The sequence below is a fragment of the Pleurodeles waltl genome, chromosome 1_2 (genome assembly GCF_031143425.1).
Source record: "Pleurodeles waltl isolate 20211129_DDA chromosome 1_2, aPleWal1.hap1.20221129, whole genome shotgun sequence".
Taxonomy (NCBI): Eukaryota; Metazoa; Chordata; class Amphibia; order Caudata; family Salamandridae; genus Pleurodeles; species Pleurodeles waltl.
In genome coordinates this window covers 668,976,681-669,002,216 of record NC_090437.1, presented here as the reverse complement: position 1 = coordinate 669,002,216, position 25,536 = coordinate 668,976,681, and positions in this window count along the sequence as shown.

Here is a 25,536-nt window from a genome sequence, read left to right as displayed (position 1 = left end):
TGTATTCTGGTCCTTTATTGGAGCATCTCATCCACAGCACAACAACAGCTACCCTCCTCTCAGCTCTGCTCAAATCTCCCTCAACACTCCACATTCTATATGATGTCAGAGCATGACATCAGGCCAGAGCAGAGCAAATAGAACATTCTACTTTGGTCTTACAATAGGTTATATACCACACAACTGTAATGGCAGCCCCACATTCAGTCAATACCATTACCAGTTCATGATGTATCTAGTCCCTGCGATCAAACTTGAGTCACACAGTAGTATATAGAGATATATTACACAGATGGGAGTGGACTGACACCTCAGAGCCACAAATGCAGATAGATGGAGGTGGTCATACTCAGTGCTTAGGGTGATATTAATACTCACATGAATTGCATAGGCAGGATGGTCTCAAACTCGTGGCTATGCATTTTGACCAACTCCACATTCCAGACATGGAAAAGTGTAGAAATGGGACATGTACATCCACTGACAGTATGCTTACGTGTCTACTATGGAAACTCAGCAAAGGTGCATAATACCCATTTCCAATAGACAATACACAGGATGTCATTACTACAATGTCACTTTGCATGCAGTGAGGCACGTGATCCCTATTAGGGCCAGCCAAGTGCCAGGATATAGTCAGTACTCACCCTGTTGTGGCTGCTGTGCGGTCCTCAAATGCCCAGTCACCACAGGGTAGGACACTGCCAAAATGCGGGCCATTAGGGGGGTCCGATGGGCACCCCTCCCTTGTTGGGAGGGCATCCTTAGCTGGGCCTCTGCAGTCTTCCGGGCCCAGCATCTCAGGTCCCCCTGCAGTTTTCTGCAGTGGGTGCTCCACCAGCTGTGGACCCCTAGGGTCTGCACTTGCTTGGCGATGACACGCCAGATCCCTTTTTTCTGATGGACGTTCACCTTCATGGATGACACAGACGGAAGGAGAAAGTCAGGTACACATGCCCCATACCAACTGCAGTGGACAATACACATCTGACTCCCCAAGTGCCACACATTGACTTTGCAACCATGGAGGACAGGCATAACATCCGGTCTGAATTGTATGATCATGGATCTATGTGCACAGTTGGAGCCTGATCTATTGCCTGCCATACGCAATCCCTATGCCATCCTTTCGACAGTGCAAGTCTTGTCAGTGCTAGACTTTCTTGCCATTGGGTCCTTTCAGAATTCAGAAAACAGTGGGCTTGAAAGCAGGGATGTCACAGCCCCTGTTCAGTCTTGTGTTGAAGGATGTACTGTGTGCGTTATTGAAACAACTGGACAGCTACATCAGGTTCCCCCAACGTGGAGATTTGGCCTATGTGAAGGCAGACTTCTATGATATGGAACACATCCCTCATGTGATAGAGGCCATAGATGGTACCCATGTAGCCTCTGTCCCTCACAGTGCCAATTAACAGGTGAATAGTAACAGGAAGTACTACCACTCAATCAATGTTCAGGTGGTGTGTCTGGCAGACCAGTACATTGCACAGGTGACAGCCAAGTTTCCAGTATCTGTGCATGACTCCTAAGTTCTGAGGAACAGCAATATCCCACACATGATGGCACCACTACACACAGAGAGGGCTTGGTATGTATACATTTGGATGTGTATCTGTTATAGCACCTGTCATCACATTCTTCCCTGTGGCTGTACTTATATTGTAACAGCTCCTACCTATATGCACACAGGTGCCTCTGGCTATCCTAACCTTCCCTGACTGTTGACACCAGTGAGGTACACTGCCACGGAAGGGGAACTCCATTTCAATGAGGCCCATGGCAGGACCAGGCATGTAATCAAAAGGACATTTGGCCATCTAAAAGCCAGGTTCAGGTGCATGGACATCTCTGGCGATGCCCTCCTATATACTCCTCAAAAGGTATGCCAGATCATAGTTGTCTGCTGCATGCTCCTCCATCTTTCCCTGCAACATCAGATACCATTGCTAGCTGATGATGACAAGGCAGCTGGACCAGTGGCTGGTGATGCAGACATGGAAAGTGATGAGGAGCTGACTCTAGGACTGAGCTCATCGATCAGTATTTCCTGTGACATACAGGTATGCTGACTGTGTATTTGTAAGTGATGTGTAACCACATTGAATGGTGACAATGGTCCTCCTGATTAGTTTAATCAGTGATGTTGTAATGTGTTCCTCTCCCTATGTGTCTGTTGGGGGAGGTGAGTGCTTGAATGTAAGGTGAAGGGTTTACATGTATTTGATCTTACATGTGCACTCACTGCAGGTTGCTAAATTCACATCTTGTATGGACAGACCTGTGTTAAGCTATGTGTCCTGCATTCTCCTGTTCTCATGTTATTCCACCCACTGACTGTGTTATGACAATTAATGCCTCTGCAACCTATGGCTTGAGGCATTCATGCTTATTAGCTGTTGGTAACTGTTTACAGAATAGAGTTTTGCACATGACAGATGGCAGTTACAGTGAATTGTCATGTATTTCCTGTGACAGGGGAAGTAGAAATGTCACCTGTTTTGCCCTGCTTCGGTGGTAATCTACACTGGGCTGGACAACTACGTATTGCATATGAGCTTTGTATGACACCATGCCGTCTGTCCTGATGTATCTCTGTGTAATGGTCTCTTTTGCAGGTTGGAGGAGTGAATGTACTGTAATGTGTGTCTGGAATAGTGACTACCTTACATCTGACCTGGGACATATCTGTTGTACTGGTTTATGGGGCCATACTCACATAACATTTTGCAGACAAAACATTTGTACATGTTCAAATAAAGACACATATGCTGTTGCTGTGATCAACAGTGTTTATTGGACGTACAGGGAATGTGGACAAACAATCTATTGTGCCTACAGTGACAAACAGGTGATGAGTGGGGCCATGGTAGTTGTAATCATCAGAGTAGGTGGCACAGCTGTAGGTAGCACAGGCCCAGTGTCCAAGGGCCATGGGAAAATAGAGTAATGTCATTGAATAGTCAACAGGGTTTCTCAGTGGCACACCAGGGAGAGAAATCAGGAGAGTTTCACTTCCTGGCAGTGGGTTTGGTCTTGGCATCTGCTCCAGCAGGATGTCTGGATGGACGTCCACATTTGTGGGGGGTGGTTCATCAGCTGAGGAGGGAGGGGTGCCAGAGGACTGCGGTTCCCCTGGCAGTGCCTCCATTCCACTAGCTGGGTGGTGTTGATGTCCCTGAGCACCCCTGCAATGGAGGCCATGGTGGCATAGTGGGCCTACCACTTCTGGATGATTTACTGGTGGTATTCCCTCTGCAGCCTTTGGTTTTCCCCCAACATGGTAATGATCTGGCCCATCCTGTCCTGGGATTGTTGGTATGTTCCCAGGACTTGGGAGATGGTTTGCTGGTCAGTTGACTCCCTTGGATGCCCCATCCTCTGGTCCACAGGGTCTGTCCGATGCCCTCTGCCCCCATGTGCCTGTGCCCCTGGTACAGTGTACCCACTCCCAGTGCCACCAGGACCTTCATTGTCTTAGGTGTGAAGGCTCGACTTAGGTCCCTGAACTGTGGGGCAAACTATTGATTGAACTGTCCTTGGGACACAGGTTTGGGGATGAAGGGTTGGCTGTGCTGTTGATGCCACAGGGTGGGGGGGGGGGGTTTAATGTGGGCAGGGTGAGGCAGGGAGTGGTAGACTGACCAGGTGTCCCAGATGGGCCAGGTAAGTCATCAATATTCAGACATCCAGAGGCGTTGTCCTCACTGGGGCCTTCATCCTGAGGAGGGCTGTCTGTCTCTGGCATCCTCTCGATGGTGGCAGGGGTACCTGTAGATGGAGTGAGAGAGAGTTAAATAGTGGACATGTGATTGGTTATCTCTTTGTCTGATGCATACAGTGGCTTGACATGATTCCCAGCAATGGCAATGACAGATGCAGCACTGCAAACATTGTTTGTGGGTAGTGGATTGTGACGTGTACCATGCTCCATTGAGGATTGGTATCAATCAGGTTAGGTAACGTTTGGTTTCAGGTCTTGTGCGATGGTTCACATGACAAGTGTGCCCTGTTTGCTCGTGGCAATCAGGCTTGCTAGATGCTGTACATTGCAGCATGGTGTCCAAGTGGGAGGAGGGTATGTCTGTATGCATGGTAACTTGCCCTGTCTGTGCATTTGGTGCATGGGATTTACCTTCTTGCTTTCTAGGCCAAGCTTAGTCCATTTCGGGGTTGTAGATCAGGATAAGTCGCCATTAGGTTTGGTGACAGTGCTGTGGCTGTGTTTAGCCTTGTTTGATATTGTGCAGTGCCATTGCATTGCTGTCATTGCCATTTAATGGTCCTCAGTTGAAGCATCCAGTTGGTGTAGCTAGCGCAATAGTCAAACATGCAAGAGATGTGCTGTGGAGTGGACATAGCAGGTTTTGATGTAGATGGGCTAGCGTTGCGGGAGTGTGAGCATTGATGCTGGGTGGTGGTGCGGCATGCAGGAGAGGGTCATTAGGTGATTAGGTGGGAGGTGTAGTGGAAGATTGCGTGAATTTGGGAGTGTTTGGGTGGTGTGGAAGTATGCTGGACATGACGAAAGTGTGCCAGAGGAGTGATAGTCCAGTCCTCCGGGTATTGCAGTCAGGCCCTCTTGGTGCAGGATGTCCTTCTCCTCCCACAATGTGAACTTTGGGGGAGGAGGTGGGGGCCCATCACCAGTCTTCTGCATGACAATCTGGTGGCATGATGTCATGGAACGCAGCTTCCACTGAAGGCTGTTCCACCTGTTCCTGATGTCCACCCTTTTGCGTGGATGGTTACCTACTGAGTTGACCCTGTCGACAATTCTCTGCCATAACTCAATTTTCCTGGCAATGGATGTTTGCTGGACCTGTGCTTCAAACAGTTGTGGCTCTACCCTGACAATTTCATCGATCATGACCCTCAAGTCATTGTCTGTGAAGCTTGGGTGTTTTTGTCGGGAGATGGTGGTGGTTGTGATGTTGATGGGTGTTGTGTGCGCAAGGGTGCAGTGTAGGGTGCTTGGTGGGGTGGGGTGTTTAGTTTTATGTGATAGTCAGTTGTGGTGTTTGTGTGTACTTGTTATGTGTGTATTGCGTTGCTCGTGCAGTTGTATGGTGTGTGCTGAGTGAGATGTCTATGTGTGCCTAAAGTTTAAAGGTGGTGTCTGTCGTTTTTTGCCTGCTTTGATGTATGCAAATGTCGTTTGAGTTGCAAAGGGTTATGGGTTGTGTGGGGGGGTGTTATATAGTGCAGTGAGTAGGTGTGTCTGCTGTGTGTATGTGTGTCAGGTGTGGGGTTTTCGAACTGGCCAATGTGATATTCTGTCTGAAGTGAGTTTTTGTGTGCAGCGGTTCGCAACGCCAATGGTTTTCCGCCATGGTAGAACTGCTGTGCTGATTTGTGTGTCATCTGGTGGGTGGTAAGTTGTTGGGCTGGTGGTGCTGGTGGTGGAACCACCTCTTTCCTGCCCACCTGTGTCCTGGCAATATGTCGGATTTTTGGCTGTCTAGTGACATTCTTCAGTGTGTGACTCTTAATACGGTAGTCAGATGATCGCCAACATGGCAGTCTTTTGGCGGCCGCCACTACAGCTGTCTTCCGAAAAGACTGCTAAAGTCATAATGAAGCCCTAAGGCTCATATTTATGGGCTTTGTGATGCAGGGCAGTAAGCAAGTCACCTTGCTGCGCTGCACTGCATCACAGGGAAAGAATAGGAATGTGCAATATTTATTCAATATGGTACATTCCTATCCTGTCCCCCTATAGTGGCATCCTTTTGGCTGTCTAGCGTAAATGCAGCACACATAGAAAGAGGAAGAAATAAGCATATTTCTCCACTTTACGTCTCTCCTGGGGAGGTGTATCGTTTTGGCACATTACCATGTTTACAAGTTCTTGTAAATCTGGAAATGCACCAAGATCCATGGTTGTTGCAGAGAACACCCACGCAACACCCATGGAAATGCCTCCCTGGCGCAGAGTAATGTAACACCATGGAGCGATTTGTGCTGCGTTACAGTACTCGAGATTTATGAAAGTGGCCTTGTGTGGCTTCATAAATCTCACTTAAGGAGGTTGCAAGAGCAACACAAATGAGGCCATAAATATGGCTCTTTGTTTCTTCGGGAAAACCTTGAAGGATCTACACAAATTACCCTGTGCTGAATTTAGAATTTTGTCTAGTTTTCAGAAATGTATAGCTTTCTGGGATCCAGCATGGGGTTCACACTCGTTTCCACCACAAGCTGGAAAGAGGTTTAAAGCACATACAGAAGGAAAAATGCGCTAACTCCCAGCAAAATGCCAAAATTGTGGTAAAAAACGGTTTTCTGACTCTGCCTGCTCCTGATAGCTGGGAAGGGTTTAGCACTGCAAAGCTTTCATTGATGCCATTTAGAAGAAAAGAAACAGACACTTTCATCTGCAGCACTTTCACCCATTTTTCTAAAAAATACATAAAAAAACTTAGCTACATTTTGGCTAATTTCTTGGTCCCTTCCAGGAGAATCCACACACCCTAGGTACCTTTAGAATCCCCAGAATATTGGAAAAAGACCCAAATTTGGCATGGATAGCTTACATGGACAAAAGGTTATGGAGGCCTTAGTGTGAACTGCCCCAAATAGCCAAAAAAAGGCTGAGCACTGGGGGGAAAAGGCTTCGTAGCAAAAGGGTTAAACCCTGTATTAATTTTAAGCATTTGTTTGATATGGTTTTATGCTTTATATAAAGGATTTAGTTGTTACTTAACACAGAAAGAATAAAGAAAGAGAAAGGCAAATGAGAGGGGAATTATAAATGGAAGAGAGAAAGAGTAAATATAAGAAATTGAAACCCTGAAAAATAAAAATGAGGACACAACAAAGAGATAGGGTGTACACTGAAAATTAATTTGTGAAGAAGGATTGTTATGGTTTTTCAACCATCAAAGGGGGGAACCGCAAGAGCGAACTTATTTTGCGCACCAAAAAACGCTTATTATTCTAAATGTGCAAAAGCCTATGTTTAAATAACACATTTACTGAATGCGAATTTTGAAGCAGGTAATCATACTTAGATGTTATAAGCCTGCAAGTAACGTAAATAAGTCCTGATTTAAATTAGCCTAATTGCTGATGCCATGTTGAATTAAACTAACACATTAACATTGAAAAGCCTGTTTTCCACTGTTATTTTCCACTAGATGTTTTCTCTTTTGCAGAAGATGTTGCAACTTCCAGAAGCCTTCTGTTAGTTAGTGAATAGTCATTTGTTTTTTACTAGACAACTGATAGTGAGGTTCTCAACGGGAGAGGAGGAGGCAACAGGAAGGATGACTCATGGGAATGGAACACATAATGTGGACGATGTATCTGTTGAAGGTCTAATGTCTATAGACCATTGTACGAACATGAGAAAACTGAAAGTTTACGTATTCTCTGTAGTTTACTGAAATCTCATTGGAGGATGCAGAAGATTAAAAAAAATGGTAAACTTCGCACTTGTATGGCGCACTACTCACCCGTTAGGGTCTCAAGGCGTTATACGCATACCGCTGTGGAACCCTCCTGGCTTTTCCCTTTGAGGCGCCCCCTCCTGGACAGCCCCAGGGAGAAGCAAGGCATCCAAGCGCTGTGAGGGCCGTTGTGGAGATTAAGCAAGCTATTGCCCAGAGTTAGAGTGGGACCCATCAATTAGATTAGGCACCGAGGCGAGAATTGTCTGGTCCAAGAGAATTGAGCCCAAGACCCCCCCAAGGTGGGAATTGAACCCTGGTCTGGGGCCAGATCTCTGCATCAAGGTCTGCTGCTCTAACCATTGTGTCACACTTCTCCAAGATGAAAGAAAACATGTTGCCACCTAGAAAACTGTGTGTTTATATCAGTGCATGTTCCTAGAGCAGGACGGGATTTTCCTCTGAATTTTTCTCTTAAAAGGGCTTTTTCTTTTCAACTTCTCTCACTCGCATTGTCTGGAGACTCATCCCTGAGCATCTTGCATCTCTCTACATGAGAGGCTGCTTAGCCTATACATTTTTGATATCTGCTGATTTATAGCTGACAATACTTTCCTGTTTAGGCTTTATGCCTATACCCTGATTCCTCTCATAAGAACTCTTTATTGAGCATCTGAACTGACACCTTATTCTACCTTATCCCAATTCAATTTAGATTAGGGAACTTCTTTTATGGAACACACTTGCTGCATAATTACAATATTAACTGTAATCTTAACAAATATTGTATTCTTTTTTATAATAAAATATTGTTTATTGAATTTTATTAGCTTTAATGCTCTTATCTAAAAGATTAATTCTTATCGAACAAACAATGAAAAACTAAAAGAATTGAAAATGAAACCCTTTAACTCTCCCTAATTTTCGTTATTTAACCCCATTGGTGCAGGCGTCGGCCGACACCAGGAAGGGGGTTAAAAATCCTCTGGTGCAATGCACTGGAGGATTTCTTTTTTATTACCCTGGGAGACGTGCCGCGAGGCGTGCTCACATCACATTTTTGTCCACCAGAGCAGCAGAGGAGCAGGTGAGCATCTTCAACCCACACCGGCAGGGAAAAAAGGCCAAAACAGCCTCCCCAGATGCCAGGTAGGCATCAATGCCTTCCTGGCACCGTTTCCTGGTCATGGATCACAGCGTGGCTGCGATCCATGGCCAGGAAACAACCCTGGGCACCAGGGATCTTGTTTAGGAGGGTCGGCCCCCATGTAAGAGGGCCGCACCCCCCTGTGGGGGCATAGATTTAAAAAAAAAAGATGTTGGGGTATTTCTGGGGGTCGATCGCGCCCCCAGATAGTAAAATTACAGATTTTTTCATGTGGAAAAACAAAACAAAATGGCAGGTCGGCCCTTCCTACATGGGCAGACCCTGGGGGGCAATATTTTATCATTTAAAAAATGGGTTTTCCCTGGGGGAGCGATAATATATATTTTATATATATATATATATGTAAAAAGAGAGACAAATTTCTCAGACGTTACCTGCGCTTGAAAGCAAATTAAATGTATGTGGAGGGGGGCTATGGAGATATGACGGTCACTTTTGCTGGGTGGTACTGAAGGAATTAGAAGAGGGGGTCCTGGGAGGCAGAGCACCAAAAATTACTGTCGCCCTGGTGCTGCCAGCGCTAAAGGCTGTGATGATGGGTCTGTAGTAAGGTGAAGTAATAGTGTGTCTTTTTTGTTTTTTTCAGGGCCTACAGAGAATCTGCTGAATCAGAGAAAAAGCAAAGGTAAGATGACAACATTTACTGCTGGACATATCACACTCACCCACGAGCAATTTTGTGACTCTATCTGCCTTTTACGTAGGCTAGTACTTTAGAGGGACAGTTTAGTCAGCAGCAGAGAGGGCGTCTCGTTGGATGACTGCTGCCCAATCCCTAACTCAGGTTATGGAGGATAGCTCTGAGGTGGGATCAGAGACTGAGACAGCATCAGAGGGAGGGGACAGTGAGGCAGAATCTGGGAGTGATTTTTCAGTCAGTGAAGTCCAATCGGACGACACCTCTTCCAGTGATTCTGAGGGAGACTATGACGACAGTCATGCTGTCCCTTCGCAAGCACAGTCTGTGCAGCGGGTCAACAACGGGTAAGCCCAACCCAGAGAGCATGTGCGTGCGGCGGCAAGTGTAGAAAGAGTGCTCTCTTGGCAGCCCCCCCATTTAGTTTAGCCCCAAATTCCACCTTTTACTGGTGACGCTGGATGTAAAGTCGATACAGCCAACGTTTTGCTAGTCGACTACATCCATCTTTTTTTAGATGTCGACTTCCTTCAGGAAGTTATGCAGCAAACAAATTTGCGTGCAGATCAATTTTTGAGGGAGCATGGAGGCACTCCAGGGCCCCATTCTAGGGCACGCCAGTGGTCTCCCACTTTGCTGGCGGAGGTAAATATATTTTTGAGCCTTCCGCTCAAAATGGGGTTACTGTAGAAACCCACCTTGCAGTCCTACTGGATGACTCGCTTGGCTTGGGTAACCCCCATCTTCGCCCCATACATGAGCAGAGATCGTTTTTTGCTACTGCAGCGCATGCTGCATTTCAATGACAATTCTCCTGCATTGCCACGGGACCATCCAGACCATGACAGGTTGTTCAATACTCAGCCTGTCGTGAAACATTTGTCTGGCAGGTTTCTAGAGATCTATACTCCTGGAAAGAATTTAGCAGTTGACGAGTCCTTGATCCTGTACAAAGGACGGCTGCTGTTCAGAAATTACATTGTGAGCAAAAGAGCTTGCTATGGCATAAATCTGTACATGCTGTATGAGAGCTCTTCTGGCTACGTGTAAAGCTTGAGAGTGTATACAGGGAAGGACTCTACCCTAAACCCTGCAGGGGTCACATGTAAAATTGTATGGGAACTTGTCCAGCCACTCCTTCCCAAAGGTTATAACCTTTATGTGGAGAATTTCTATACAGGAGTAGAGCTGTTCAGTGAGCTCTACAAAGCTGGCACTGTGGCCTGCGGTACAGTTCATTGTAACCTCAAAGGATTCCCGCAGGAGCTTGTGTGCAAGAAGCTCCAGAAATCCCAGAGTACTGTGTTGCATTCCAATGAAATGCTGGTGGTCAAGTTCTTGGATAGGCGTGATGTATACGTGCTCACTACAATTCATGATGAGAGTACTATCCCCAGCATGGTTTGAGGTCAGATGGCCGAAGTCCACAAGCCCATCTGTTTACTTGATTACAGTAAGTAAATGGGCGTACTAGACCAGAATGACCAGGTTCTTCAACCATGCAATGCGTGGCGTAAGACTGGTACAAGAAACTGTTTACCCACCTGATCCAGATGGCAACATACAGTGCGTATGTTGTTTATTGTCAGACAACCACAGGAAGACTCATGACTTTCCTTGACTTCCAGTTGTCTGCAATTGAAAGCCTCACTGCTGTTACAGAAGCAGCAGCAGCCTCCACCTCCTTTGTTCTGGAGGATGTGGCGTGGCTGCAGGAGCAATACTTTGCTGATCGCATTCCTAAAGCACCCAAAAAGGATTGCTTATGTCGTTGCTGTAAAGTGTGCTTGAAGCATGGAAAGCGGCAGGAGAGTCGGTATTACTGTCACCAGTGCCATCTCAACCAGGCCTCTTTGTCCCTACTTGCTTTACGTTGTATCATACTAAAGCAAAGTTCTGGGAAATCGACTGAGTTGGAGCTGCCGTTGGGTAATCCTTTCAGTGGCTGTGCATGGATACTGAACATCCATGGGCCACTGCTTTGTTAGGCAAGTAGCCACAGAATTTTACTTCATCTACTTCAGGAAATCATGGACTTCCTTATGGCCTGCTTGACACCTATAGCCACCATCAGAACGTGCTAGGTGTTCTGTCCAATTAACGTGCACTATAGTCCTCAAACTGCACATACTAGTGGACAGAACATATGCCACATTGTCACAGAGTACCGTGTGTGGCAAAATGTTAATGGCATCACTGAATTTTGAAGTGCTTGTTAGGGAACTCATGTATGCTACACAGGACCACCATGATTGCCAACGAGAACCAGAGTAAGTGTAAAAAGTCAAACAACTGTCTTGTCGGACATATTCACCAACATTTCTACTTGTTTGAAAGTGTGCAAACTCAATTTGTAGCATCACTTTCAAAGCAAAAGTAGAAGTGTTGATGAATGAGACCCACGGGATATTTGTTTGACTTTTTACTTTAGAGACCTTAGGATTTCTTCACCAGCATGTCTGCCTTGGTTTCAACAGTAGATATACTCACTCAGTTCGAGGAATAGGCCTTCCAAGACATACTCGAACACCCCCAACTGGCATCCACAAACTAGTATAGGTTCGCTTGGCAATAACACAGTATTAGTCAGGGCTCTGATGAGGACAGACACATGAATGAGTAAGGAAAGCTTATGGTAGGTGTGCCTTCACAGGGATATTGCACAGGTAGAAGGCAGATGGTAAAGGTAGTACAGATGTACATCATCTACACCTATGCATTCAAACCCATTGGTGCTATCCCAGCACTGAAGGCGAATGACACGTATAGCCTATGACTTTCTCTTTAGGGAACATCGTAAGAATTCCCCTGCACGTCTGCCTTAGTTTCAAAGGTAGATATGCTCACTCATTTTGAGAAATCGCTTTGTACGGCACACTCGGACACCCCCAACTTGCACCCACAAACTGAAAGGAACTGGATTTAGCACAGTGAATGCACTAAAGGCGCATGAAAAACATGTCTTCCTTGTGGCTGTCATGGGAATCATTAGTAAAGGTTTGTTACGCATGTTTTCGGTAATGATCAGGAAGAAGGAGGCGGTTACGTGACAGGTGGTAAAACTTATTCCATTCGGTGGTGTATGAATGTGATGGGGCCTTGTCTGGCAGCGGTAAGTTATTGTGAGTGCAGTGATTGGTTGGATTGGGCTTGTGGCCGGCGGTATGAAAGGGTTGTTTGTTGTGCATGAATGGCATGTGAATGGACCATAAAGAGGTTGGTGCCTGGATGCAGCTTTGTGACCCACCTTCAGAAGGCTCAATCTCAATATTCAGATACTTTGATAAGTATTTATGCTTTTAAACCATAATTTCTGGAGGGGCTAAAACCAACCAGTATGAGTGGTGGATTAACTTTAATATACTAGTACCAGGGGACTCCAAGGGTGCAGGACTTGTGTGGCTCTCACCAGTTTTTCTTCGCCCACAATCCCCTTGAAATCACAAACTTTGCTTAAAAAACACTTTTGTCTTGCATTTCAGTGAGGGGAAGTCCTGGAATCTACAGGCAGCCACAAATTATCTACCACCCAGGTTCCACTAAGTCTCCAGAAAAAAACATTGCCTCACTTTAGTGGTTGGACAAGTGACCGTAACAGGGAAGTACCCAAAACAGATTGTGGAGACATCAAAATTTCCTACCACAAAACAGCCTGGTTTTGTAAGAAAGTCACCCGAGTATTTGGTCCAGGGATCGGCGGCCATATAGAGAAATCTACCAAACCCAGACATTTCTGAAAACTAGACACCCAGGGCAGTCCACAAAAGTGTGGCGTGTTTGGATTTCACAAAGTTTTCTTACCCAGAATACCCTGCAAAATTGAAACGTTTTCCTTGCTTTTTCATCACAGAAACTACAGGAATGTGCAGCGATCCACACAATTCCTACCACCCAGTGTTTCTCCACTTGTCTTGATAAACACACAACCCCACTTGTGTGCCTGTGCCTAGTGCCTGCGTTAGGGACAGATCACTCCAGGGTTAACAGTAGCCCTCATGCAAGGACTACCATTGACCTTTGTGTGATCCACTCCTCTTGTGGGCACTAGCCTACCCACACAAGTGAGGTACTATTTTTATCAGGAGACTTGGGGGAATCCTGGGTGGAAGGAAGTTTGTGGCTCCCCTCAGATTCCAGAACTTTCCTTCACTGAAATGTGAGGATTTTTTTTTTTTTTGCCATACTTTGAGGTTTGCAAAGGATTCTGAGTAACAGAACCTGGTGAAAGCCCCACAAGTAATCCCATCTTGGGTTCTCCTAGGTGTCTAGTTTTGAAAAATGTGTGGGTTTGGTAGGTTTCCCTAAGTGCCTACTAAGCTACAGCCCAAAATCCACCGTTAGGCACTTTCCAAAAAACACATCAGTTTTCAATCTAAAAATGTGATTTGTCCATGTTGGGTTTCCTGTTGTAGGCATTAGGCCTATTGATACAAGTGAGGTACCATTTTTATCAGAAGACGTGGGGAAATGCTGGGTAGAAGGAAATGTGTGGCTCCCCTCAGATTCCAGAACTTTCCATCACCAAAATGGGAAGAAAAAAGTTATATTTTTGCCAAATTTTGAGGTTTGCAAAGGATTCTGTGTGACAGAACCTGGTAGAGCCCCACAGGTCACACCATCCTGGATTCCCCTAGGTGTCTAGTTTCAAAAAATGTATAGGTTTGCTATGTTTCCCTAGGTGCCAGCTGAGCTAAAGGCCAAAATCCACAGCTAGGCACTTTGCAAAAAACACGCCGTTTTCAATGGAAAAATGTGATCTGTCCACATTGTGTTTTGGGGCATTTCCTGTCGCAGACACTAGGCCCACCCATACATGTGAAGTACTGTTTTTATTGGGGGATTTGGAGAAATGCTGAGTGGAAGGAAGTTTGTGACTCCCCTCAGATTCCAGAACTTTGCAGCACTAAAATGTGAAGAAAAAGTGTTTTTTCCACATTTTGAGGTTTGCAACGGATTCTGGGGAAGATAACTCAGTGAGAGCCCCACATGTCATCCCATTCTGAATTTCCCTAGGTGTCTAGTTTAAAAAAATTTATAGGTTTGCTGGTTTCCCCAGGTGCCGGCTGAGCTAGAGGTCAAAATCCACAGCTAGGCACTTCCGTTTTCTTTGGGAAAATGTGATGTGTGCACGTTGTGTTTTGGGGCATTTCAGGTCACGGGCACTGGGCCTACCAACACAAGTGAGGTACCATTTTTATCGGGAGATTTGGGGGAATGATGGGTAGAAGGAAATTTGTGGGTCTCCTCAGATTCCAGAACTTTGCAGCACCGAAATGTGAAGAAAAAGAGTTTGTTTGCAAAATGTTGAAGTTTGCAAAGGATTCTGGGTAACGAACCTGGTGAGAGTCACACAAGTTACCTGTCTGAATTTTCCTTGGTGTCTAGTTTAAACAAAATGTATAGGTTTGCTAGGTTTCCCCAGGTGCCAACTGAGCTAGAGGCCAAAATCCACAGCTAGGCCCTTTGCAAAAAACACATCCATTTTCTTTGGGAAAATGTGATGTGTCCATATTGTATTTTGGGGCATTTCCTGTTGCAGGCACTGGGTCTACCCACACAAGTGAGGTACCATTTTTATCCGGAGACTTGGGAGAATGCTAGGTGGAAGTAAATTTGTGGCTCCTCTCAGATTCCTGAACTTTCTATCACCAAAACCCAAGGGAAAAGTGTTTTTTTGCCAAATTTTGAGGTTTGCAAAGAATTCTGCGTGACAGAGTATAGGTGTGCTGTGTTTTTTCAAGTGCTGACTGAGCTAGAGGCCAAAGTCCACAGTTAGATACTTTGCAAAAAACAGGTCAGTTTTCTTTGGGAAAATGTGACATGTCCACGTTGTGTTTTGCAGCATTTTCTGTCACGGGCACTAGGCCTACCCACACAAGTGAGGCACAATTTTTATCAGGAGACATGGGGGAACACAGAATAGGAGAACAAGTGTTACTTTCCATTGTCTTTCTCATATGTCCCCCTTCCAAATGTAAGACAGTGTGTAATAAAGAAGTGTATTTGAGAAATGTCCTGTAATTCACATGCTAGTATGGGGACCCCCGAATTCAGAGATGTGCAAATAACCACTGCTTCTCAGCACCTTATCTTGTGTCCATTTTGGAAATTCAAACGTTTCCTTGATACCTATTTTTGACTCTTTATACTTTACCAAATAAATTGCTGTATACCTGGTATACAGTGAAAACTCAATTCAAGGTGCAGCTCATTTATTGGCTCTGGGTACGTAGGGTCCTTGATGAAGCTATATATATATATATATATATATATATATATATATATAGATATATATCCTTGCAACAAGAAGAGCCCAGCAGATGTAACAGTATATTGCTTTTGAAAATCTGACATTGCAGGAAAAAGTTATAGAGTAAAATGTGGAGAGAAATGGTTGTGTTTTTCACCTCAATTTTAATCTTTTATTTATTTCAGCTGTTATTTTCTGTAGGAAAACCTTGTAGGATCTACACAAATGACCCCTTGCTGAATTCAAAATGATGCCTACTTTTCAGCAATGTTTAGCTGTCCGGGATCAAGAATTAGTTTCAGACCCATTTCTGTCACTAACTGGAAGGAGGCCTAAAACACAAAAAATAGTAAAAATGGGGTATGTCCCAGTAAAATGCCAAAATTGTGTTGAAAAATGTGGTTTTCTGATTCAAGTATGCCTGTTCCTGAACGCTGGGAAGCTGGTGATTGTAGCACTGTAAACCCTTTGTTGATGTCATTTTCAAGGGAAAAAAACCCAAGCTTTCTTCCGCAGCCCTTTTTTCCCATTGTTCTGAAAAAAATTAAATTTTAGCTGTATTTTCGCTAATTTCTTGGTCCCCTCCATGGGAACCCACAAACTCTGGGTACCTTTGGAATCCTGATGATGCTGGACAAAAAGGTTGCAAATTTGGCGTGGATAGCTTATGTGGACAAAAGGTTATGAAGGCTAAAGCGCGAACTACCCCAAATAGCCAAAAGAGGGCTCAGCACAGGGGAGGAGGGCAGGTGAGGCCCAGCATCTAAGGGGCTAACTGTACTAAAAGTCTTTAATTATTTATTGCTATGTGTTTATTGTAGATGATTCCTCCTTTACACTTTTCCTTGTCAAAGAACAAAGCCACGACCAGTCGTGAGGGGTTATTTAATGATTTCACCCAAAGATTGAAAACCCTGCTCCATCAGTTTCATGTTGATTTGTTTCATGTATACTTAGCTAGCTTCTCGTTTGGTGTGAAACTCTTAAGACAGAATGGCATTAACTTCCTCTTAAAGTTTAAAAAATGTTTGGATTGCATTGGATTCATCATAATGATTGTGTGTTTCATAGTTATTTGCTATTATAGAATTGTTCAATTGATTTACACCCAGCTCATGTACATAAGTTTTATTTATCTTGCCTTGATCTTTGTCATGATGTACACTGTTTGTTCATTCACTAATAGTTAAGCTATCTGTAGTTGTGGGTATTACAGATACTCCACAGAATTGTATTATGTCTACAAACCGTTCCACATTACCTATTCAATATTTTAGAAGTAACTGATCCCATTAGTTGCACTACCTCTAATTGAAAAAGAACACATGTCCATTTTTATGGAAATAGTCCTAAAGCACCTTCCCTTGATCTTCGCAGTAATAGAATCATGTTTGTCTTTTTTCATAAATAGTAATTAATTATTTGCAGTGGGTTATTATAGCTCTTGTATGTCACCTAACATTAATTTCAAAGAGCTATAGTACACTGTTGTGCAGGAAACCCTCGGAGACATTATGGGCCTGATTACGAGTTCAGCGGATGGTTGAAGCCACCTGACAAACTTCCGATGGGGAGGATGCCGCCATAGTGGCTACTTCCCTGCCGGTCCCACTAAGAGTTTCCCACTAGGTTGGTGGGCAGAAACCTGAGTTTCTGCCTGCTGGCCTAGCGGGAAACACCCTACAGCATTGTCTCCAGCTCGTAATCGAGCCGGCGGCAATGCTGTAGGATGCAGGGTGCACCAGCATTTTTTCTGGCTAAAGTATTAAAAACCTTGAACGGGTATAACTAGGAAAAATGTTGTTAGGGGGCAGATGAGTAAGCTAAAATGAAAAAAGGGACGGAATGCAAATAAATGCCAGTTTAGTGTCGGGGGAAGCATAGAGACTTTGGGGTACTTGTGTCGGCTGATTTTCTTTCACAAGAGGGAGATAAAGGTGAAAATATTCGCCGCTGAGGAAGGAGTACTATTTTAAGTTGTATCCATCAATATGACCTATATACAATCATCAACCCCAGATGTAAGGATCAAAAATATTTAGTAGCTCTACATTGGGCAATTCTTCAGTTCCATCAAGAAGACAGCACTGCAACTAAATGCCTTGGATTAAGAGGGAAAAGATGTGTTCAAATAGTTCCCTGTAGCTTTGGATCTCCAAGGTCAACAAACAGAAAATGTTTGCAAAGAGGCCAAGCAGAGACTGGAAACTAGAGTTGCCAAAACTGGCAATATAGCCATAGTTTGTCACAAGTTTTACATTTAGCCAAAGAAACAGAATGAACCCAAAGAAGAAATTGTTCAGGAACTGGTAATTAAATGCCAACTTGGTCAAAAGGCTAACAACCAGCAACAACAGGCATTCAAGAACCTTGCTCTGTTTGATGATGTGTTTTGATGATGGATGTTGAAATCTGTTGGGGCATCATTCACTGAATGGCCATTCAAAGAGTGCAAACACTTAAAAAAACACCTCCCTCTCATATCTGCCTATTGCCATCAACAGATCAATCAAAATCTGATAGATAACTTTGTTGCCAATTTAACATATGATGTATAGCAACAGACAACTGATCTTCAGGAAAATATAAGAGAGCTATCTGTAAACTGACCTCCGCCATATCAGCAGTGAAGTACTTATCTAAGGGGGTCATTCTGACCCCGGCCGGCGGCAGAAGCCGGCGGCCTGGCTGGGACCGCCAGAATACCGCTGCGCGGTCAAAAGACCGCTGCGGGTATTCTGGGTTTCCCGCTGGGCTGGCGGGCGACCGCCAGAAGGCCACCCGCCAGCCCAGCGGGAAACACCCTTCCATGAGGATGCCGGCTCCGAATGGAGCTGGCGGAGTGGAAGGGGTGCGACGGGTGCAGTTGCACCCGTCGCGATTTTCAGTGCATGGCAGACACTGAAAATCATGGTGGGGCCCTGTTACGGGGGCCCCTGCAGTACCCATGCCATTGGGCCCCACGACACCCCTTACCGCCATCCTGTTCCTGGCGGCCACGACCGCCAGGAACAGGATGGCGGTAATGGGGGTCGGAATCCCCATGGCGGCGCAGCAAGCGGCGCCGCCATGGAGGATTCCCCAGGGCAGCGGAAAACTGGCGGTACACTGCCGGTTTTCCGTTTCTGACCGCGGCTGTACCGCCGCGGTCAGAATGCCCATGGGAGCACCGCCAGCCTGTTGGCGGTGCTCCCGCGGTCCCCGGCCCTGGCGGTTTTTACCGCCAGGGTCAGAATGACCCCCTAAGTGTCTTCCACAAGCCTCAGACTGCAGAAAACAAAGAAGGCTGATGAAATATTCAGACTATATCCAATTTGGACTGTTAAAGATGCAGGGCTGTACAAAGAGGACTGTGCTTTTCTCTACACTGGATAACCCCTTTAAGTGAATGGCTATCTGAATTGGGCTGTTATGAGGAGTTTCCTGAATCTGCCAAGATGATTCTAAGGTGTTTCCAAATCTCAACCGTTGCAGTCCATGGGACTGTTTCTGTATTTCAGAGACTTAGGTAATCTTTTGTGATTCTGGCATAGGCGCTGGAAGTAAGAGTGGAAGGGTGGCTGCAGTACTCCAAAAATATTCATACTCAATCAATCAATCAATCAATCAATCACTTGTAGAGTGCGCTACTCACCCGCAAGGGTCTCAAGGCGCTGAGGGGGTTGGGAGGATGGGGATTTGCTACTGCTCGAACAACCAGGTCTTGATGCGTCTCCTGAAGGTCAGCAGGTCCTGGGTCTGCCGTAGGTGGATGGGGAGGGTGTTCCAGGTCTTGGCGGTGAGGTGGGAGAATGATCTGCCGCCGGCTGTAGTCCTGTGGATGTGTGGAACGGTGGCGAGGTTGGTGGAGCGGAGTTGTCGGTTAGGGGTGTAGAAGGTGAGTCGTTCGTTGAGGTAAGCTGGACCGGCGTTGTGGGCATGGGTGAGGAGCTTGAAGGTGATCCTCTTGTTGAACGGGAGCCAGTGTAGGTCTCTCAGGTGGGCTGAGATGTGGCTGTGGCGTGGGATGTCGAGGATGAGGCGTGTGGAGGCGTTCTGTATACGTTGCAGTCTTTTCTGGAGTTTGGCCGTGGTTCCCACGTAGAGAGCGTTGCCGTAGTCCAGTCTGCTGCTGATGAGGGCCTGGATGACCGTCCTTCTGGTTTCGGTGGGGATGCACCTAAAGATCTTGCGGAGCATGCAGATGGTGTTGAAGCAGAATGATGAGACGGCGTTGACTTGCTGGGTCATCCCAGGTTGCGTGCGTGGTTGGTGGCCATTGGTGTGGTTCCTAGAGTGGCTGGCCACCAGGAGTCGTCCCAAACGGAGGGGGTGGAGCTGAGGATGAGGATCTCCGTCTTGTCCAAGTTCAGTTTCAGGCGACTGCTCTCCATCCAGTCGGCGATGGCCTTCGTTCCATTGTGGAGGTTAGTTTTGGCGGTGGCAGGGTCCTTGGTGAATGAGAGGATCACCACCATTTACATACAAGACCATTAGCACTCTCCTAGTGAATGTGTATGCTACACTGATTCTTTGTGTCACGCTTGGATTTTCGCAATCACTGTGAACTGACTGATTTAACACAGATGCCAGAACCCCCACTCTGAGAATTGTTCCAGCACCAATGAACCATGGTGATCTCGGAGCTAAGGCTGGTATATAAGGTATTATTGGTTTCTGAAGTTATCTTTGTCCAGCAGGATTTGCATTTTATCAGCCAGTGATGAAATTATAATGGATCTGTCATGTGTAAGGTGAAGTAAAGATTTGCCGACGGGTTCTGGACTCCCAGAAGTTTAGAGATTAGATTTTTGGAGTTCAATATAAAAAATATTGAAGTAATCCAAATGGGGCCAACATTTGTGTATTTTTTTACTTTTCTTTAAAAAAAAAACAGACCGATGGGTGAAGAGTTCATCTGCAAAGAGTATATTGCATAGCTTATCCGTTCAGGCAATTCCACATTGCTTCCTGTGACAATATCTGAGCAACTGAAAAGATGAGCTAAACATTCAGGGGAATGGATAAGATCTATTCAAAGAAATACAAAGTTACTATTGAGAATAGTATGACACATGAAGTTGTGCTGGCTGCACAATATACTTTTAAGTATTAAATATATTTAGTCTGTAATATGTTAATTGTTGTTTACAAAAAGCAACGAAAATGCACTATAAAATAAAAACATTATCAAACTTTGTAACGTTGACTATGAGATCAATGAAAAAGAAAGTGTGCCATCTAATGGCTACTTTAGAAATTACTAACAGTATTTTTGTGTATAAACTTTAATAGTCAATTGCAAATGAAACAAGCATTTGCAATGCAATAGGTCTCACATTTGCCTAAATTAGAGCTATTGGCACATAATTCCAGTTGCCCTGCATATAACTAAAGCACTAAAGTAGGTCCATACACAACAACTTATTTCATGTAGATTTATTTGTGAAACCATTAAATTCACCAACTAAAAAAGACTTCCACACTGTTACAAGTATGCAACAGGAGCATATTTAATCTGCTGTGTCCGTGGATCAGCCTCGCAAATGCGATATGCGAAGGCAGGCGCTTTTTAAAAATATATTGGCCAAGTCCTAATACAACTCCAACTTAAAACAAAAGGGAAAGAGCAGCTGCCAGAAATCATACACGTTCCTCGCTGTCCCATTTGTTAGCTTAGTTAAAGTGTTTTGCAGAGCCAACGGAAGGAAAGGAAACGCAAACAGCTGTTACTAATTAGTGTTCAAAAGCACATAAATATGGCATTATTTTCCTAAAAAGTATACGCATCGCCCAAAAGCCCTATCTCATTTACAGACAGAGAGGTGTAGCGGGAATTCAAAATAGGGAGGAAAGTGTAAAAAAGTGTTTTAGTGTAAAAGGCCATTTATTAGGACAGGCTTGCTTATCATAATAACATATCAAAGTAACCAGAACTTAAATGTCAACTTTTATCTTTAACCTTGTAACTCCCCTTCATTACATCTTCTCTTCAATCCACCACGTATTCTTTGCTCGGCCAATTTCCACATCCATTCCCACACATCCCCCTTTTCTTCGTATCCCCTGCCTGACTCGGGCCTCCCCCAGTTTGTCATCCTTCACCTGCTTCTTTTCCCCCCTTGAAAGGGTGGACAAGCCCACATCTGGCTCTCCACCCTCTCCCATCTACTGCCCGCACCAAGCAACCTGCCCTAAAACTGGCATGTAAGTTTCCCCATCCCTGACCTACTGCCTAACACCAGAACCATCCTTCTCAACTTCTTACCTGCAGTTCGGGCGGGTGGCTAACTTCCGCGCAACATAACCTGCTGGTGCCCAAGAGGCCGATCCTCCAGTCCTTACCCCCTTATATAACCTCCCTAAAGACCCTCCCACACCCGCCCCACAGCCTATCCCTGTCCTGGCCGTCTCCATCCGACCCGAGAGCTCCCACGAAAAGACTGGACTACATCCAGCTCTTCGCCGGGCCCATATCAGGACATAGATTCCGACACCCTTGTTTTAGTGTAAAAGGCCATTTATTAGGACAGGCTTGCTTATCATGATAACATATCAAAGTAACCAGAACTTAAATGTCAACTTTTATCTTTAACCTTGTAACTCCCCTTCATTACATCTTCACTTCAATCCACCACGTATTCTTTGCTCGGCCAATTTCCAAATCCATTCCCACACATCCCCCTTTTCTGCGTATCCCCTGCCTGACTCGGGCCTCCCCCAGTCTGTCATCCTTCACCTGCTTCTTTTCCCCCCCTGAAAAGGTGGACAAGCCCACATCTGGCTCTCCACCCTCTCCCATCTACTGCCCGCACCAAGCAACCTGCCCTAAAACTGGAATGAAAGTCCCCCCCCATCCCTGACCTACTGCCTCACACCAGAACCACCCTTCTCAACTTCTTACCTGCAGTTCGGGTGGGTGGCTAACTTCCGCGCAGCATAACCTGCTGGTGCCCAAGAGGCCGATCCTCCAGTCCTCACCCCCTTATATAACCTCCCAAAAAACACTCCCTCACCCGTCCCCCAGCCTATCCCTGTCCTGGCCGTCTCCATCCGACCCGAGAGCTCCCACGAAAAGACTCGACTGCATCCAGCTCTTCGCCGGGCCCATATCAGGACATAGATTCCGACACCCTTGTTTTAGTGTAAAAGGCCATTTATTAGAACAGGCTTGCTTATCATGATAACATATCAAAGTAACCGGAACTTAAATGTCAACTTTTATCTTTAACCTTGTAACTCCCCTTCATTACATCCTCACTTCAATCCACCACTTATACTTCGCTCACCCAATTTCCACTTCCATTCCCACACATCCCCCGTTTCTTCATATCTCCTGCCTGACTTGGACCTCCCGCAGTCTATCATCCTTCACCTGCTTCTTTTTCCCCCCTGGAAGGGTGGACAAGCCTGCATCTGACTCTCCACCCTCCCCCATCTATTGCCAACCAGCACAAACCCAACTGGCGTTTTGCTGCCCCACCAGCGAACCCGCTGAAACACTTCATGCTTTGCCATCCGTTTCACAATGCCAACATTTTTCTCCCCATAAGTTGGTCAGCAGGAAATGCAACTCCATCATGTAATGTGCATTCCCCATTTCCGAGAAATGCACACTGTCATACCTGAAAAGCACCTGCTCCTCTTCTTTTCTCCCCTCGTGTGTCAGTACCTTAATATCCAGAGCCCAGCAGAAAACCTGCGTAGCCCTATTGAGATTCCTCCGAGCCCTCTTGATAGCCCCATGTTTTTGTGCTCCACGCGATTTCCTCTGTTGCACAAGTTCTGTCCATACCAGGCAAGTCCCATGCATGTTGCGTTTCATTAGTACCAAGTCACCCTGCATGTGTTGCAGTAGGGTGAGCCCAGAAAAACGGACCAGGTCATTCTCTCCCAGGTGTAACACCAATACATCAGGACATCCCCACGTCAGCAAAATCGATGTAATAAAAGGAAGCAAATTGCTCCATCTCATGCCGCTTTTTCCCCACCACAGCACCTCGTGTCTGCTACTCAAGAGTCCCAAAGATCATCCATAGACCTACCGCTCTGCAAATTTTGCCACCCAAAGAACAAAAGAGTGCCCGACCAACCAGGTGGTCGCCTTATGATTCTCTGGGCTATGCACGCAACCTGGAAAAGAAACACAAGAGTCACAATGAAAACCACAAGCCCCCCCCCCGTTTACGACACACACCCCTGACAATCGCTCCCTGTTCAAAACTTTCCTGTACTTTTCCCCCCTAGCCGATTAAGCCTGTACATAGTGCTCACAGCATCTCGTTCTCCACCGTCTAATGCGCCTGATCCTATTACAATCTCACCCCAACCTGGCCGCTTCAGTGGCTGCGCCAATCCTAAAGGAGTGAGTACCAAAATTACCCACCTGTCTACCCAAGTGCCACAAAGCCATTCTCAGAACAGACAATAGCTGGAAAGCTGTCACCTTCTCATGAATAAACACCCTTTCCCTCTGACACACCCTGCTCACCCTGAAAGAGTCCCATTCTTGTACCAGGCATGCATCCGACACTCCCCCTTGCTCCAACCATATCCACTTACCCTTCCCCAATTGATCCGTCTTTGATCGCTGCAACCTAATCCCTAGCCTCTCACCTTCACGTTGCACCTCTATGACTTTCAAACCACCAGCTTTCCCCACCCCCAACAATTCAGACACACAAAAAGCCCCAAAAAACATCCATATCATACATAAACGAAATAAGGCCACCTCATTGGCATTGAAACAACAAACTAGCAGCACGTGCAAGATCTCCAATAGTAACTCAATTGTGATGGCTTCACGAACAAAAGCTGATCCTGTGCGGATTCTCCCCCAACCTTTCAACATTTTCCCAGGATGTAATTTCTCGCCTGTCCCATCCAAAAAAACAACTTCCCATAAAAAGACACTCCTGCCAACTTGCCCCCAATCGTGGCTGGCGATAAACCCTTCCGAATCAAAAACACCACAAAACGCATCACCCTAGACTCTAGTATTCCTTGTTCCTGTGTCCAAAACTGCCCCCTGTAAACTTAAAAATCCTGAAACTCCAACCATGCAAAGTGGTAACTCCTTAGGGTTGATTCTGCAAGTGACCTCTCCACCAGTCTCATGACCATCACGTGCCCCACCCCCAAATGTCTGCCGGGAACTCTTTCTTGTGCTCCTCCGTGCCGGGTGCCAACTGACAGAAACGCTGCCACTGCGAACGAGACAGGGAATCTGCAACGTAATTGTTTATCCCAGGAATGTGTGCAGCCTTAAAAATGATATTTAGCGTTAAACAACGCAACATAAACCTCCTGAGCAACCACAGCACTCGAAGATCCTTAGCTCTCTGCATGTTCACCAACTCAACCACCGTCAAGTTTCCACATGAAACATCACTGACCTGTTTGCCAATTCATCTCCCCAAACCGACAAAGCCACCAGCAAAGGAAAGAACTCCAAGAAAGCAATGCTCCTCCCCTTCCTCAGCCATTTTCAGGCCATGTCTCTGCTCACCAACGACCATCCCAAAACAGTCCAAAACCAGCTGCACCGGCCGCATCTGAAAAAATCTGCCCGTTCCAAACAGTGTCCTCTTCCCAGAAGGACGTGGAGACCCTATTAAACTGTGTCAAAAACAGGTCCTATACTTTAATGTCTTCACGCAGACCTATGGTTAACCTAATCCTGTGATGTGGGAGGGATGCACTTGACATTGCCAAACCCATGCACCTTTAAAAAGTCCAGCCCCCCGAACCACTCTATATGCAAAATTCAGAAGACCAAGTAGTTGTTGAGCCACGCGCAATTACATTTTTTACTTCATTCTGATCCCCCTCAAAAATGGCAGAATCTCCTCAACTTTTACTGCTGCTAGACGTGCTATGAACTCCCTTGTGTCCAGTTCAATGCCCAAAAAAGTCAAAACATAACTCGGGCCCTCCGTTTTCTCTGGGGCTAAAGGTACCCCAAAATCTTGTGGCAACCGCTCAAACTGCCGCAGAGCTCGGCCACAAGAGCCTAACTGCACTGTTCCTACAAACAAAAAATCATCTAGATAGTGTGACACTGTCCGATGTCCACTCACTTAAACAAAACCCCACTGCAGGGAGGTGCTAA